General features: G+C 37.8%; 1 long non-coding RNA gene across 1 annotated transcript; it reads right to left on the bottom strand.

Moving 5' to 3' along the window:
- Nucleotides 1-2,029: 2,029 nt before the first annotated feature.
- LOC113011541 (uncharacterized) lies at nt 2,030-3,382 on the bottom strand. The gene is made up of 3 exons (XR_003270567.1): nt 3,347-3,382; nt 2,309-2,406; nt 2,030-2,160 (listed from the first exon to the last, which is right to left on the bottom strand). It is a non-coding gene; the product is annotated as an uncharacterized LOC113011541 (long non-coding RNA).
- Between the last annotated feature and the right edge of the window lie 5,370 nt (nt 3,383-8,752).

Genomic DNA, 8,752 nt, shown 5'->3' on the forward strand with positions numbered 1-8,752 from the left:
AGTCATTGCATGGTCTCACATCCGGACCCCTGCTGTTTTCCTGTCACTGTCTGCCTCTTCTTTGTTTCCACTTGTCAGCTCTCAGGAGGAATCAGAGGGAAAGAGATTCAGGATGAAGGAGACAAGTGAAACTGAGTGCATTCTGTCCAAACTAAAGATATCTCTGAATCAGTCTCCTCCTCCCTTTCACTGTCACTGTCACTTTCAATCTCTGTCCCTTCTACTTTGTCTCCCTTTGTGTCATACACTACCTAAAGTTTAGTTCAAGAAAAAGTTTTGTTGGAAACAAAAGTCAGACGATGCCTTTTGGTTAAAACTTTACACCAAAGACATGATTCTTTGACATGATTGATTTTTTTCTGAGCAAGTACCTAATGTGATGTTATATACGTACACATATATAATAAAGTATATTTTAAAAAATTAATTTGGGATTAAAGCTGCTATTAGGTACAATGGTACAAAACTGCTCTGTGAACCTAAAGCATTTCAATTATTTTCTCACCATTTTTCTATGCTTCAATTAAAGAGACCTGCTTGATTCTATCAAAGTCTTTAAAGATATACAAAAGAAAATTACATGCCTTTCTCTTGCTTTTAACTCTGCATGCAAGACAAACAGTCTTCACAAACTCATTAGTGAAATCAACAGGCTGATAAAATGCCTGGAGACCCAACAGCTATAAAGCTGAGTCCATACAAAGGGAAGCAAAGAATTGTACTCATAACTGTGATGTGAGGCCAACATGCTTTTGATCTCCATGTGATGCTTTATTGTTCCTCTACTAACTGCAGGGAGAACTAGGGCACTGTCCATCATTTTAAATGTGTAATATTCTGATTGTAGTACTAAAATAGGACTTTTTTAAGTCTAATTAATGGTCTTGGTAATTTACTGCAAAATGATGAATGGGGACAAGTGTGAAGAGTTATCCAGTGTGGTTCTTAGACAGTCCTGATTCACTATGCTGTGTAAATCTTTGAACAAATTGTTATCAAGCAACAGCCTTGTTGAACTGAATGACTGAAAAGTACAAGTTATGTGACTTCAAAAGTATTTTCACACTGCAGCATCTAAAGGTCAAAAAAATGTAAACGTGTGAGACACTCTGCTATGCTCTTCGTGTGATGGAAACAGATTGTGATCTGTGGAAATGAGAGCTTTATTTTCTAAGAGTTTTTTAGTGTCTTAAAAGGCAAAGATAAGAAGGAATATTAAGCAGAAATAAATACCAGGAAAAAGAAGAAGAAAAAGTTTGTTGAGTACAAACTTATTTTCAATTCTTAACATGAATTAAAGAAAAGTAAATCCAACTGTATTCGCTTGCTTCTGGGGTTAAATTGAAGTATAAAGGACATGAAGTGTCCTTTATACACTCCATGAATGGCAGGCATGGAAAGTCGCAATTCTGACACAAAACCTGGATCACATCAAGTTTGAGTGCATCTTAATTACGTGTGGTTAAAAACATATTTATTTTTCTATGAAACAAGTAACTTATTGCCATTTCCTTTTTGTTTTACTGTGGATCTCACTTGACTTCCACTCTTTTGTTTCACTCCTGGATGACATTGCTGAATGCACGCCTAATTCCTTTTGAGGCTTATTAGCAGGCATTTGACACCAAATTATTGAACTGCATGCGATATCTGAGCTCAGCTCTTCGTCATTATGAGTTTTATGAAAGAGTGATTTCATTTTATTTTTTTGGACTTTATATTCCGATGCCCCTTACCTTGGGAGAAAGAGACTATGATTTGGAAAGATGTTGAAGAGAGTGTTGTTTGGCAGTAAAGATTGAGAGTTGTATTTTGGGAATGGACAATAAAGCCAGCTGGAGACCACCTTGCCTTACCCTTTCCTGGAAACTCATAATCATCCCAGTTTCATCTGTTATTCAATAAACTGCTTAAACTTTTATTCCTGCATCTGCGCTTGTGTCCAGGAACCTCTATAGTGCATAGCATTGACACCTGAATCAGCAAACACTAACACAAAATCTACACATTAGGTGAGGTCTGACCTTTAGTCTTTAGTCAACAGAATAAACTGCTCAGAGATCAGGGGTAATCCTGATCAAGCTGTGTCTCAGTGGTTCACTTCTCACAAGGGTACCTTTCAGTTCCTTTCTAGTGGGATTACTTGACCATGAGCATCAACTGGAAGGAGATGAAAAGTTAAACCATTTACCAGTTGGCTGAATTATAATTCACAGCTACAAAATTTAAGTCTATTTGTAATTCATTTATTCAGTTTTTTTTTAACTTTATGCAGTGTTATACATGTAATATTGCACAGTACACTCACCAAAACACAGCCAAAAGACATGGAGGGTACTTCTAGTCAGCAGCTAGAGGCAACTATCTGTGGTTGGGACAGGCATGAATCGGAGGGGTACTGGGGACCTGCAGTGACAATTTGATCTGCTGTTCGAGCTCTGTTACAAAAGCAGTTAAAGTATGTGCTATAACATCTTACTGCTAAATCTTACTGGACACTCTTCTTTGGTGGTTCCAAGATGTTTTGGCTCTGCTAAGACTACATGAACAAGTAGAGTTTAGCTGTAGTATCTGAGCTTTCCAGTGTATGTTTTAGTTCAGCAAAAATCCAAAATGTAGAGTTTAAAATATGTTTGAATTTCAGCTGCACCTGTCTCTGTGGTCCCCCTCCTGTAAGTAGCTAGATAGTTATCATCAGGGATAAAAAGAAAGACAAATACAACTCAACTGTTTCTGTCTCTGGTGTCCTGATAATGGGCTGCTCTAGATACAGACTGACAGAGCAGCTATCCCCTGAAACTAGCTGGCCCTGTATCAGTGAAGAGCATCACATACAGTATAACTGGGTGGTTAATAGCTGTCACAAAGCTCTTCACAGACTTATATAAATCTGCAGGGATTCTTTTTCAAACACAACTCTTGCACTATATACCAAACTGTTCAGCGCGATTGAATGGGGATATGGCAAACAACACATTTCATTTACTTTTTTTCCACATTGAATTGTAGCCCAGAAGCAGCAAAGGTTCTTCAACAGAAAACGCCTTACATCTACAGACCTAAAAATGAAGATGCATTGAATATAGTGTTGCTATCTATCTATACAAAAACGATAAACACCCAAACTGGGTGAGTGACTCCAAGCAGATCCTAATAATGACATCTGAGATCTCTGTCCAAAAGAGTCCACTCATAGGAACAATATATAGCAGGTACTGTGTAGGACTGTGAGAAAGTGGTTAGCCTTGAACTTATTTACCACATGTCCCTTAAACATATTAATCATTTACCCCATGTTATTTTACAAACAAGCTGTGTTTGATTATGTTGCTTTGGTCACACTCACCTTTGTTTGTCCCTCTGTTCAGGTCCTATATCCAAAACAGGTGTGTGGGAGGGGCCGACCCAGCACTTCCTGTTTATATAGGGTCATGATGTCACTGGGTACAACCAAATGAAGAGTTTCCTTTTGAATAGCATTGTTTATTTTCTTTAAAGTAACCTTTTTGAGTTGTATTGTATGTATTGTTTAACTTTTTAAACCATTGAGCTGTGCAAATGAGTTTGACAATTGGATGAATAATCTTATTCCTTTTTCTTTGTGTAGATTGTATTGTTTGATGTAACCTATTTCTTAATGGTAGAGACTGATGAAGTTCAAGTGTGTGTAAAATTCTGTATAAAACAAGTGAGATTTTTGACAACAGGGGTTGTTTCAGATTAGTGGTCTCAAACTCCAGCCGGTGTCGTGAAACTTTTCCAAGTGTCCCTGTTGCAACACAGCTGAATACAATTAGTAGGTCATTAGCAAGACTATAGAACTTGAATGCATGCTGAGATGGCAATTCAGCCGTCTGATTCATGTTACAGCAGCTCAGAACATGGTGCAATAAAAGTACTTTTAGAAGTAAACTTTTCCAAACATGCTTGCTCTTTCTCTTTTTTCCCCTCAAGTCCAACCTGAGGAAACTTATTGCAATAAATACTTGTGACATAATATGAAAAACAAATCTTCAAGGTTTTAATAGCTTAGTAAACTTACCTGTTAATTTGTGCATATATTGAACCGTATTTTTAAAAGCAGAACTGAAACATAAGTACAACAAAGGTGACTCACATAATATGTGGTAAGTAGCAGGTAGCAATTCAAAGAAATAACTACAGATTAAACCTAGTATTTAGTTATAAATACATCAGTTGAGACAGCCACTTCAAAACATACTTCATGCAGAATTAACATGAAAGCGTGAAGTGAAGAATAAAATATTCAGCATGCTCCTCAATGATTGAACATAAGAATTTGCAGGAGATTCAGTTTCCCTCGACATCAAATTAATCCAGTGGAAGCTGTCTGCACGTCCATGGAGACTGCGCAAACATGAAGAGCTAGTAGCTAATTTGGAATAATTTTAATGAGATATGCTAAAACAAATAGGCTGTTGGATTATAAGTAAGTACAGGCATTATATTTCTTCCTTTTTTAAAAACTCCTGAGGCCCTTTCTACCCTCATTACTTTACTTTCAAGACTTCAGATTGGTTCCAAAGTGGGACTAAGTTAAGCATATCACTTGATCGATTGTCATGAAAAGCTCAGAAAAGAAGGTAAAGCATCTTCCCAAAATTCAAGAAAAATGTTCCCGACAGGATTGAACTTACAAAAGCACCAGTGAGTTCATATAAAACAGGTAATTGTGGCTGTAAATATTTTTAAGAGGATATGGAAAATTATCCAAATGTGCTACAGACTGGGGCAATGTTAAAATAACCTTCCCCTTACTTCTGAAATAACTTCAGTCCATAATCACGTCAGCTTTTATTGACAAACTCATACACATAAAGAAACACACACAGAGAACATTCAGGAGAGTCCAGAGGAAGGGTTTTGATTTTCTAATTTAATCGGTTTACATGCACATTAACAGTGTTGGGTAAGTTACTTTGAAATAGTAACTTAGTTACATTACTAGTTACTTCTCTCAAAAGTAACTCAGTTACTTCAAGTTACTCGTTACTTTCAAAGTAACTAGTTACTAGGGAAAGTAACTTTGGTTTTACTCAGAATTCTCTTGTTAATGTGTTTCTTCCATAACTTTGCCAGTCTTCTAGCTTGCTTACTTGCCATAAGTGCACTGTGCCACCTACCAATAGAAAGGAAAAGATAATGTGCATATTTCCACGAGAGAAATCCCACGCCTGGACCGTCATTGACTGCTGCCATGATTCTAGCCTACGTCACAGCGTCATGTGCGCCTTTTACATCCAACACAAAAACTGCAGTCGTGGTGCTTTCGATTGTACTCAGAACTCGGAAATTCTGCCTTCTGAATAGGAAGATGTAGGCAACACCAGACTGCAGATGAGCTGCATACAGGGCTGGACTGGGACAGAAAATTGGCCCGGACATTTTGACTAGAGACCGGCCCACCATTATAGGAAAAATCATAAAGCCTTTGAATGAAAATAAACACTGTTGTGACACTGATGTACACTGTTTTGATGGTATATATGCATCAATCTATCAATCGTTTGTTGTAAGATTCAGATAATTATTTTTTAAAAGCGAGACATTTTAAATGAGAATAAGAAAGAAAAGTATTTCTTTGTGCCCTCCTTTCCCTGTTAATGCCCTACATGCCCCCCTGGCAACACTTTGCTAGACCCGCCCCTGCACAGTTACCAGCTGTCAGCTACCTAAAAAAGGATCCTGGTGTTATTTGTCTCTCAGAAACAGTTCATAACTTCCCTTCAACTCATTCATGTCACCTAAAAGGTAAACCTGTTTCTCCATCACCTGTTCAGCTCTGATGATCCAGTAAGGACATCTCCTGGTTTCATCTTCATGTTTCCCTCTCACCAGATAACCAAACCATATCATGACCAGCAGGTTTACAGCTGTGGCTCCAGCAAACATCAGCTGATACTAGAAATTAATATTAAATAAATTCTAACAATAGCTGATCAAGCTTAAACGTGCTGCTGTTGTTTACCGCGACATCTGCTGGTTTCCTCTTTCGGAGCAAATTGAGCGATAAACAAACAGGAGAGCCGATCAGCTGATCATTGATCAGTTTTCATGATTGAAGTAGAAACGGGAGAGGGAGGGGGGAGAATGAAAGAAGAAGAGGCAGCTGTGCAGCAAAGACACAGAATAACTCCAGCTTTGTGCCTTTTTCATTGTAGCTGAATTACGGGACAAACTGTTCCTTTTCACCTCAATAAGAAACGCGTAATATTTTCTCTGAATACCAGACGGGACGGTTGCAACTCTAAAGTTCAACATCATTAACTTCATAGCACCACCCAGCTGTATAGAAACTCCGTCATGCTAGCTAGCTTTGTAAATAGTCAACAGTGCAATAGACCTCAATACTCGAAATGTGCAATTCATTCACTTGTATTTTTATTTTTTATTCCTATTTACTCTATTTATCCCCTTCGTATATTTTATTTATATTGTCTCTGTATTTATATGTGTGTGTGTGTGTGTGTGTGTGTGTGTGTGTGTGTGTGTGTGTGTGTGTGTGTATATATATATATATATATATATATATATATATATATATATAATATTCTGTAACTCTGAAACTTCTGTCGGTGCTGTGCTTTTTGGAAATCGAATTTCCCAGAGGAACCCACCCGAGGGATTAATAAAATTCTATCTAATCTAATCTAATCTAATCTAGCACGCAGTACGGAAAAAGTCAGAATAACGAAAATAAACTCCACCTAAACTTGGTTTATATCTGACCCAGAGAGACTGCAGGTCATAACTTCTTACCTGAAGTTCAGTTCACACTTGGACCGGCGGTCTCTTTTCCTTCTGCGTCCCCTTTCCTTCATCCACCTGCTGGCTTCCACCACTTGCTAATGTTACTGAATCTGTGGAAGCTCCGCGATAGCCACCACACGAAGTAACGAGTAACGACCCTATCTAAATCCCAGTAACGAGTAACGCGTTCCTGATTTTGGCATAATAACTAGTTACCGTGCTCGTTACCACAATAATAACGTAGTTACTGTAACGCGTTACTTAATAACGCGTTAGTCCCAACACTGCACATTAATAATATATTGATAATATATCTATATAACTGATTACATTTAATAAAATTACACTTGGAAGTTACATGCAGGAACATAATGCAGATAGTTTGGATGAGCTTAATTCAATTACTGATTAAAGATGCCACAGCTCACAGCATGGTTGCGGTACTTTTGAGGGCTGCACATTTTGTCAGGTACCTGATCAAAATCAATTTCTTGGCTTTGCTCAGCTGAACAGATGTATCATTTCTGGACCAGCACGCTGGCAGAGCAAGTAACTAACTTCACTGATGGTTCAGTATTAGTATTGCTGTAGTTCATCAGAACATGAAAGCATCTTCGTTGATGGTCTGAACTCATTTTCCAAAACTGTATTTTCAAATTGCTTTCAGAGGGGAAAAAAAGACATAACTGAGCTGCACCAAGACAGTAAAACCCAGGACCTTTTAATCCAGTTAGCAGCTGTCAGATTATTGCATGATCTAAAGACTGCCAAATTAGCTGGCATATAACAAGACATTTTAAGGTTGCAAACAAAACACCTGGAGCCATTTAAATAAGTGCTACTGAAAAGCAATGTAATGCTTAGTGACTTGCATATAAAGATCCACTCTTTACAAAAAAAGCTTTGCCCTCAAGTGAAGGTTGTGTAGCTGTAGCACCACTTCCAGAACTTTTACAGATAAAAGGTTTGGTTAGAGAAGCAAAGCTCCATTAAAAACTGGTTTTCTCAAAACACATCATATTTAACCCCACCACCCAGACAGAGAAGCTCATACAGATGGAAACAACAAGGTGAATATACTTAAACACACATTCGTTAATCACACTAATGAGAATCCATTTTAACTGAGGTATGTAATTCATCAGAATTTGAATTTAAAAATCTGTTTGGACAATTAAAATATGCACACATCACTCTCTCTCTTTTGCTCCGTTTCTTTGTCTCTCTCACTCACCTACCAAACCTAGTATTTGCATTAATCAGCCATTCAGTAGACAGAAAATTCTGTCACTGTCCAAAAGGACCAAATATATTCCACCTGCCTTAAAAAAGCCGTCGAGTTCAGTGGCTTTCTATCTGGACAAGCAAAGCTAGCAGTGCTTGCCTAGTGATACCTACAAATACTCATCAAAACCAAAGTGAACGTGGTCCCAGTCCTGTTATCTTGTGGCCACAATTGGCTATTGTGATAACATGTCTCAATTACATGAGCGTATGTATGTTCAGTTATTAAGCGCTTGAGCTGGTCAAACTGAGAGGCCAGCAGCGGGAGACCGATTTGAGATTAGTGTGCTGGATAATATTTAACATTGCAACTGATACGTTTTCTCTTCCTGACCAGCTTGGCCAACATGTTTAATGCAGATGATGTAGAGTGCAGTGTGAAGAAATTTCACTTGACTGAATGAATGTACAACATTTAACCAGCCATTTTGCTAATATACCACCTTCACTTTCCATTTATATTTCAATCTCCCTCTTTAACTGAGCTCAGCAGTAATATTATTCCATATAAGACTGATGAGGATGATTTTTCTGCAGAATAATTAATTTTACTTTATGTATAAGAATAATTTTATGCGTAGTGAGTATTTTATTGCTTCTTTCGATTTCATTTTTTAAAACCTGTCCTGGCAGTTTTAGCAGCCAGAATCATGGCCCGAATGCATTGCCAAGAGTAGCACTATAGACCCTCTAGGCT

This window comes from Astatotilapia calliptera, chromosome 19 (genome assembly GCF_900246225.1).
Source record: "Astatotilapia calliptera chromosome 19, fAstCal1.2, whole genome shotgun sequence".
Lineage (NCBI taxonomy): Eukaryota > Metazoa > Chordata > Actinopteri > Cichliformes > Cichlidae > Astatotilapia > Astatotilapia calliptera.